Consider the following 10,212-nt stretch of genomic DNA (forward strand, 5'->3'; position numbering starts at 1 on the left):
CAACCAATACATCAATGTGGGGTAATGGGAAATCATCTTTCGGACTCGCCCTATTCAAATCCCGGTAGTCGACACACATTCTGACTTTACCATCCTTCTTCGGCACAGGAACGATGTTGGCCACCCACGGTGGATAACTGGTGACAGCCAGAAAACCCGCATCCCACTGCTTCTGAACCTCTTCCTTGATCTTAGTTGCCATGTCAGGACTCGTTCTACGAAGCTTCTGCTTAACCGAAGGACATCCTTCCCTAAGGGGTAATCGATGCATCACAATGTCTGTATCTAAACCAGGCATATCTTGGTACGACCAGGCGAACACTTCCACATATTCTCTCAGCATCTCAATCAGCCTCCTCTTGACAGAGTCCTCTAAAACAGCCCCAATCTTGATTTCTCTTTTGTCGTCCTCAGTACCCAGATTAATAGTTTCCAACTCCTCCTGATGAGGTTGGATGACCCTTTCCTCCTGCTTCAGTAATCTGGCCAATTCTGCAGGGAGTTCACAGTCTTCCTCACTCTCTTCTTCAGCTTGGTAAATGGGATTATCGAAATCATACTGAGCCATAACAGAACTGTCCATAGTGAATGCCATAAGATCGCTTCTGCATGTTCGATGCTTTGTTTTAGAAAAAGAGTTCAATAAAGTCACAAAAACAAAAAACATTGCCATTTTTATTGTTTTTGAAAAAGAAAAATGAAAACAAAAAATAGAAAGACAAGGATCACAAAGTTTGTTCAAAAAATGTCCTTCATTAATGATAATCATTAAAACATGATGAGGCCCTACAAAAATGAATCACTACGCCTTGGGCAGAACGTAAGATTTTCATGCAAAATGACAAAACAACAGAAAATTACTCTGTCAGAAGAGTAACTTGAACCACTTCTTCAGCCGTCCAGTTGTTGATAGACCCCCCTGGTGCACACGGGCGAACCCAGTTGTCCAAATCACAATCACTGTCACAGTCTTCAATACCGGTTGCAGAGACATCGCCATGATTCATCAGCCCAGCGCTGGTAAAAGTACTCGGACCCGCTTGACCATCCTGCTCTGCTCGGAGAGGCTCATAACCAACACCAAATTTGTCTTCTTTGACAGGCAAATCCACCATCTTGCCCCAGCCTTCAACTTTGCCAGAATCAACAACCTCCTTAGCCTGCTTGTAAGAAATAATCGAAGCACCTGGCTTCCTCTGCTCAGCGTACGCCACTTTCTCAAGAGCCACAGTCTCAAACGCCTGGCATAAGGTTTCGTGGATCTCGCCATCCACCTCAACATATTTGAACGAGGATAGATGACTCACCAGAATCTCCTCTTCACCGCACACAGTCACAATCTGACCGTTCCAGACATACTTGAGCTTTTGATGGAGAGTCGACGAGACTGCCCCTGCGGCATGAATCCATGGACGCCCCAACAAACAACTATAGGCAGGCTGGATGTCCATAACATAGAAGATGATATCAAAAACCTCAGGACCTATCTTCACAGGCAAGGTAACTTCTCCACACACGGAACGCTTGGAGCCGTCGAAAGCACGAACAATCAGGTCACTGGGATTAAGCACAAACCCTTCCGCATCAATCTTCCTCAGAATCTGCTTAGGCAACACATTCAGCGACGACCCGGTGTCTACCAATACGTGAGACAACACTGCCCCCTTGCACTCCATGGTGATGTGCAAGGCTTTGTTATGGTTTCTCCCTTCAGGCGGTAAGTCCAAGTTGGTGAAACCTACACCATGCCTGGTGCTCACATTGGCCATCACACCCTCCAGTTGATTGACAGAAATCTCCTGAGGTACGTAAGCCAAATTCAACATCTTCAACAAGGCGTTACGGTGTGCCTCAGAGCACAACAACAGTGAAAGTATAGAAATCTTGGACGGAGTTTGATTCAACTGGTCTACAATCTTGTAGTCACTCTTCTTGATTATCTTCATAAACTCCTCCACGTCCTTCTCAAATGACCCCTCGGGCGCTTCTTTCTGAACAGGTTCTTCCTCAACCACAGCTTGCTTACCCTTTGCTTTGGCGAGAGCTTCAGCATTATTGTCCCTCAAAGGCTGTGGTGCGAACAGACGACCGCTTCTGGTAAAACCTCCTGGACCCCCTACATTGTCCACAGTCGGACCAACAGTTGCAGGAACTCTATTCGGTAAACCAATTGTCACTGGAGTTTGATTCACTGGTCTTGTCTGACTTTCAGCCCTTCTGTAATTGCGGTGAGCATTATCATACTTCCACGGCACGGCTCTACTATTCTCAACAACCCTTCTTTCAGACGCAACGATAGTAGTTGGAACACTGATGGTTACAGGCACGGGAATGGTAACTGGGGTACCATTTGCTGCAGGTGCACTGACAATCCTTTGTCCACGTTCTTCAGACGGTTTAAAGTAAATGGTGATAGTTGATGCTGTTCCACGATCTTTTACAGCCCTACTGAATTGCAAACAACCTTCATCCATCATACCCTGGATACCGGTCCTCAACTGGTCGCAACCATTCTCAGATTCTGCACAGCCCAAACAATCTTCATCACAGCCCGGGTAGACACCCCCATTCAGCAGACGACCCTTCACAACTAGCAGAGAAGTCTGAACATCATCAACATTAACAACCAGATCTTCAGCTTCTTTCCCCTCAATGTTGTTCACTCTATGCCCACCATGCTGGGGCATAGGGTTGTTTACGACATTAGGCACTGGAGCGAAGTTGATCGCCTTGGCATCAATCAAATCTTGGACCTTGTGCTGGAGAGCTCGACATTTCTCAGTATGGTGGCCTGGTGCCCCAGAATGAAAGTCACATCTAACATTAGCATCATAGCCGGGAGGCAGCACTGTAGGCGGAGCCATCGTACGCAACTCAATCATCCCCAACTTGAGTAGTTCGGGTAATAACTCTGTGTAAGACATGGGCAGAGGATCAAATCTTCTATCAGCCTGCAATTTCTGTCTGGGCTGATAAGGACGTTGTTGCTGTTGTTGTTGTTGCGGTTGTTGGACTCTTTGTTGTTGTTGTTGACGAGGTTGAGGCGCAGGAATAGTCACTGCAGCCACTGGACGATACTGATCTCTATTAGCATTTGCTCGGTACACACCCCCTCTGTGCTGTACAGCATTGGTCTCTCCTTCTCTACGGCGAGGTGCCCCAGAGAAGGGTTTCTTTAATGAAGACGAGGAACCCACATCATGGATCCTCCCAGCTTTGATTAGACTCTCAGTCCTCTCTCCACAAATGACAACATCAGAAAAACTACCGAATGGACAGCTCCCCATCCGGTCCATAAACACGCCTTGAAGAGTACCGATAAACATGTCTGTCAACTCCCTCTCCAGCATAGGGGGTTGAACTCTAGCAGCCAGTTCACGCCACCTCTGGGCATACTCCTTGAAGCTTTCATTGGATTTCTGACATAGACTCTGCAGCTGAGTCCGGCTAGGCGCCATGTCCATGTTATGTTTGTATTGCCTCAAAAAGGCCTCACCCAGATCTCTCCAGCATCGGATCGAATCTCTCTTCAATTCCATGTACCAGTCCAAAGAAGCCCCAGACAGACTATCTTGGAAAAAATACATCCACATCTTTTCATCATCGGTATACGCAGAGATCTTTCGATAATAAGCCTGCACATGGGTGCGAGGGCAAGAAGTACCGTTGTATTTGTCGAAGGACGGTGCTTTGAACTTGTGAGGGATTCTCAAACCTTCTACCAACCCCATATTAGTAACATCAAAACCGAGGGAATTTTGACTTTCCATAGCACGGATCTTCTCAGCAAGAGCTTCAACTTTACGATCTCTCTCATTAACCCTTCCCAGAACGTCTTCGTCTTCACTGAGCAGAGAGAACATATCCTCTTGTCTGTCAACAATCGTAGCAGGATTACGGGCCGGAGCACGGACTACTCTGGCATTAGCGGCATCTGGAACAATAGGTTGACCGTTGATTCGAATACCCCCCAACTCATCACCTACAGCATAGTTGTTGACGGGTACAGCAGCAGCAACATTGTTATCATTGACCGGGCCTCCCTCTGGCGGAGCATGGTTGATCGGTGGATTTGCAGCCTCTTGTCTCTGAACCATAGCTCGAAGCTCTTCTTGACCTTGCGCAACCCCTTGCATCATATTCATAAACTGAGCCATGCTTGCCTTCATCTCAGCCAACTCAGCTTGAAATTGATCCATACTTCTCTGTTGATTCAGTCTTGTTGAGTAGCGGTGCGGACGTTGATCAGCTATCCTGCCTGAACAGGAACCAAGAGTGAGAAGTCACGATCAAGAACACCTGTTATGCAAAATGATATGAGTATGATGCTAATGATGCGTATGATGCACATGATATGCTCATTTCTCAGGCATTCAAAGAGCCTGACCCATCCTGAAAAGATGGCAACTTGCAGCAACGAGAGAACAAACAGATACAAGGGAAATGAGAACAACAGGGAAATACTGACAACCTTATCCATACATAAGGGTAAAAAGGTCAATACCACCGAGTCAACAGAAAATTCGCATAAACAGAGTACAAAGAAATGAATCCCATCCAACAAGCCTGGAGGTGATTCTCAATAATGAAGATCCAAAGACGGAGTACAAACAAATGAATCCCATCCAACAAGCCTGGAGGTGATTCTCAAAAAAAACACAAACAAAGATACAAACTAAGACAGACGGTCTTCTGGAATGAGGGTCTTCAGGTAATGGCACTGGTCTATCAACAGTGAGCATTCTGAACAATCTGGTAGAGGGGTAATCTTCTCCTTCAATTGTCTTCTCAGCTCCAAGACTTCTCCTCCAAGGTAATCTTCTGATTTCTGTCTCAAGTCTACTTCCTTCTTCAACTGGATGTCTTTATCTCTGAGTTGCTTCTCCAAGTCTCTGATCTTCTTCTGATAACTGGCTTCTGCTCTCTGCAGCCTCAAACACTCCCGGTGTTCTGCATCTAACATGCTCTCCATCTCCTCATAAGATCTCTTCTTGCTTCTCAGTCTGCTAGCATCTTCTCCTTGCACCTCCCTGAGTTGACGGGCCAAGTGCAACTTATCAGCTTTGGCTTTGTACAGCTCCATCTGGGTATCTTGCTCCTTCTCCCTCAACCGACGACTCTCCATCAGGGCTTGCTTATAGTGCTCAGCAGGTACACTATCAGCAAGGATCAAGGGTGGTTGCTCTTGCAACGGCTCCATCCTATCATAGGGTAACAACAAAGTTTCTACTCTCTTCTTGACCCAATCAGTGTAATCGGGCATAGCAACGGCAAACTTCTTCCCTAAGACAGATCCATCCTTCACACCAATAGACTTCCACGCTCTCCCTATCTGCTCCAATCTAACAGGGTCATCCTTCTTCTCAAAACAAAAACTCTCGGCTATCTCTGCTTCAAGCGGTCTTTTGCTCATAACAAACCCTAGCTGGCGAAGAGAAAGAACTGGGTTGTAATTGATGCAACCCCTAGTCCCTATGAGTGGTACATTACGGAATCCTCCACAGCTCATAATGACGTTACGCACATCCATCCGGTAAGATTGCCACCTGATGTCATAGGAGGTAAGAGACATGACCCTCTGAGTCCACTTCAGAGTGCTCTGGGTATCCACAAACGGTCCACTAGCTGGCAGAAGAGACATGAACCATTTGAACAGAAGAGGTAAGCAGCACCTGATGGCTCCACCCTTACCATGCCTACTGTGGATGGCATAGTAAGTATCAGCTAGAAGGGTAGGGACTGGATTCCTTCCAATGAAGATACTGATAGCTGCATGGTCAACAAAATTTGGCATACTGGGAAATAGGACAATCCCATAGATCATGGTGGCAAGCTGCGCGTGAAAAACTTCCCAATTCCCCTTCTCGGCTTCATCTCTAGCAACTCTCAGAAGGAACTTCAACGGCAGACCCACAACTTCCCCACAGGGCTTCCAATTCTCACCAACTTCCTTGACATTCATTCGTAGAGCTCTGGCAATCAATCGGAAATCGACCTCCTTTGGGACGTCCAAAAAGGGAATCTGATGCTGAATAGGGATACTCAACAGGATAGAATACTCCTCGAGAGTAGGTGCAAGCTGATAATCCTGGAAAGTGAAGCATCTGAGCTCTGGGTCATAAAACTGAAGTAGCGTCTGCAGAGGCACTGGATCTACTACTGTCTTCAATACTGTCAAGATATCTCCATACCGCCCAACAAAACTCTTCAGTCGATCGTCTGTCACAAGGCTACCCAACTCAACTAGCGGAGTCAACGGCTCACGGTGGAAACTATAGGAACAGGTCTTCCGCTTCGGCTCGGGAACCGTTGCCATCTCTATCAGTAGACAAGCTCGGGAATGTACCTGAGAAATGATATGCATGCAGAGATTAGTTTTTTTTCTTTTTTTTTCTTTTGATTTTTTTTTGATTTTTTTTTCATTTTCTTTTTTTTTCAATGCGTTTCTTTTGAAAAATAAATATGCTATGATGCAGATGATGCAGACTGGACTGGCTGGTTGTGCAAACTCTGATACTAGGTCAAAGCTTCAGTCAAAATCGGAACATAAATCCCACTTAAGGTTAACTGAACACTGTCTGAACACAAAGTCACCATCAGAACCAAGTCACCAACAGAACCGAGTCACCAACGGTACCTGTAATAATGATCATTCCCTCCCCACTCACGGGTGTAGTCTAGGCCAGGGTAAAGTCGAGAGAAACGCAGCATAAATAACCTTTCGCAGAATACCATCATATACACACCCGAAGTATGTAACGACAGTATCCCACCAGGGTCTGAACTGCTCGTGATATCAATGTTCCGCTAAGTGGCGCCATACCACCCGCTTCCCATGAATCACTCTATTCCTAGGTATCCTAGATTGCACTCATGGTCTGGGTATTGGACCTTTTACCTCAACTGACTCTTCCCCCCCACACAGAGAGAAACAAACAACCAGCCAGGTGAACAGATGAATAAATGCAAACATTAATGCAAACATAAATGCAAACAATAGACAATGAATGCAAACAGTAAATAATGAATGCAATAAAGACAAAAACAGCACAAAGCAACCAAAACCCTAACCTAGAGAGCGCTAGGAGAGACTCGCTTAGGGAAGATGGACCAGCATAGGTCAACTTCTCTCTATCCCCAGCAGAGTCGCCAGCTGTCGCATCGCGCGAAAAACCGGCGGGAAAAGAAAGAACAACAGAGCCGCCACCGTGCGTTATTTATCCCAAAAGAGGGAAAGGAAACGCTCAGAGTAAACCTAGGAAAGAACATGGTCTCGCGACCAAAGAGTATGGGTTCGGGAGTCGGTTATGCGAAGGGAAGGTATTAGCACCCCTACGCATCCGTAGTACTCTACGGGATCCACGCACAAAAGGAAGGGAAAATGGTTGCTTTTGTCCTTTTGTCCCAAAATTCAAGTGAGCAAGCATGGCTTCTTTTCTGAGATTTTAGGTTGCTAAGATGTGTTCAAATGACAGAAAAATTGCTGCATAATTGCTGTCCTTTTGAGGTACAAGGCAAGGCATGGACAAGTATGGTGCAAGTATGGTTAAATGGTACTTTTCTTACAATTCAAGCAACCAAGCAATATTCACATGTGCTGCATATTTTGACTTTGCAAACACATTCTAAATGACATTTATGAGCTGTTCCAATTGGCCAAATGTTGAAAAAAAGTTTAAATCAAAAAGTCAACTCTTGGTCAAACTTTCATTTAAATGAAAAAGGTCAAAATATGCCATTTTGATTGGTGAAGTTTTGGCTCATGAAACTTATATTTTTGGAAAGAGGATGAAAAATGTGGTTTGTAGGAAAAAACCCCACCAAATTTGGCCAAACGGTTTGGGAGATATGGCCCTTTGAAGTTCAAGATTTTCTGAAATCGATTCGATCATAACTTGCCAACCATACATGGGAATTGAGAGTTCTAGGACTTTTTGGAAATGGGAGAACAAGATCTTCAACTTTCATGTTGGGCAAAAATTCATTTGAGGCTTGTATCAAGATGTAAGTTTGAGGATCAAAACTTTCCATTTTTGGTAAGTTTCAATTACAGGCCCAGTTTCCATTTTGGGAAATTCATGATCTGGCTTCAAATTCTTCCATGATGGTGTTTGGCATGATGTATGATGACTATTTGGACATGAATGAACTCTCACAAACCAATTCCAATCATCCAATCACTGATTAAATGGACAGTTGACCAACAGTTGACTTTTAGGGTTTTCTGTCTGATTGTGCATTGACTGATGACTTCCAAACCCTAATTCCTTGAGGACTTGACTTCAAATGATGTCCCAAGTTGTATGAACTCTTGATTATTGACCATGGTGCCCAAATTCCACAAGAATGACCACCATCCACTGCTTTGACTGACAGTTGACTTTCTTTAGGGTTTTTTTTTTTGACTGTCTGGGCATGAATTGCTGACCTCTGAGCCCTTAACCCTTGACCAAAATACTTCAAATAGACCTCCAAGCCATGTGAACTTGTTGGACAAACCCCAAGGCCTTGATTCAATAAGAAATTCTTTTGCTTGCTTGGTTGACTGATCAGGAGATTAGTTTGACCTAATTTCTGATTGCTTGCTCTTGAGGCAACTGAGGGACAATGCAAATGCTATGCAATGGATCATGATATGCTATGACCTATTATGAAAATGTATGCATAATGATAGGTGCAAATTTGAGGTGCTACACTAAGTAACATGCTGAAGTATAACAGAACACCACTCTGTCTAATATTCAGTAGCTGCTGTCAATGATGAATGTCATAACATCCAGTTTGACATTCAGTCAGTAGGCCTTATGCCAGGTCTGGTCTTCCTTTGATAACCAGACTTGAAATAAATACTAAGTTCTAACAGAACACCAGCTGTTCTATTCCTTAGTATCTGCTGACAGGTATGAATGTCACAGCATCCAGTTTGACATTCCATAAATCCTGTGTTAGCTAATCCTGCAGTAACTACTCAAGTGTGTCATGACATCAGTCAAGACATCAGAGTACAGTTAGATATTCTAACCTACAATGTAGTCACATAAACATACCATGTCATGACATCAGTCAAGACATTAGTAACCAGCTAGTGTTTTACCATATAATGCAGCCAATTAAGCACCTACAAACTCCCCATTTGGCAAATTTTTTGGCTAAAATACTTTGATCCCCATAACAGAGTTCATAGCAGCGGAATCACGCATCTAGCAGGAAATAAGCCTAGTTAATACACTCAGAGTGGCAGCACACTCACACACATAGAAGTTAAATAAAAACTTCACAAAGCAGCACACATACAGAGGAGCAGAAGTTAAATACAAAACTTCAACACACATCAGCTGCAGGGGAGGGAGTCTGTCATGAGAGTCTGTTGTAGAGACCCACTCTGTTTGTCAGGGGTGGTTATTAGTCCCCCTTTTTGTCAAAAATGTTGCCAAAGCCAACAACATAACCAGAGAACAATGACAGAGTTACAAACTTGGTTTTACTTCACAGTTTCAACCAAGTTAGCATCCACTTGATCTTGCTTCACAGCTTTGAACAAGTAATCACCCACTTCTGCTTTACAGTAGGTACCACCATATCAGATGCCATGATTTTGTTTCTGACATCCAGAACCACTCCTGCATGAACATCATCCTTGAACTCCTACAGGTACATTGGCCTTCTCACGGTAGGGTCCCTTCAGGTCTTGGAACTAGCTCTCATACTTCATTCGTTTTGAACTGCTCAAGTTCCTCTTGCATGGCACTGATCCAGTATTCGTCAGTCAGGGCTTCTTTCACATTCTTTGGTTCAACCTTGGATACAAAGCAGGAATTTGAGCTTATTCCCCGTGACCTGGTAGTCACACCACTATTGGGATCCCCTATGATAAGATCCTTAGGGTGGTCTTTCTGAATTCTGATAGATGGCACTTTGGTGGTTGCATCTGTTTCACATTCAGGAGGAGGTTCCTCTACTTCTTCAGACTTGACTGGAATGTCAGTAGAACTGTCAAGGAATGTTTCAACATCCTCCATGACATCGGTTCCTTCCTCTTTATCGTCCACAATAACATTTATGGATTCCATCAGGACATTGGTCTTGTAGTTGAACACTCTGTAGGCTCTGCTGTTAGTGGAGTATCCTAGAAATATACCCTCATCACTTTTGGGATCTAGCTTCCTTCTCTGTTCACGATCTGTGAGAATGTAGCATTTACTTCCAAAGATA

This window comes from Lathyrus oleraceus, chromosome 4, assembly GCF_024323335.1.
Source record: "Lathyrus oleraceus cultivar Zhongwan6 chromosome 4, CAAS_Psat_ZW6_1.0, whole genome shotgun sequence".
NCBI classification, from domain to species: domain Eukaryota; kingdom Viridiplantae; phylum Streptophyta; class Magnoliopsida; order Fabales; family Fabaceae; genus Lathyrus; species Lathyrus oleraceus.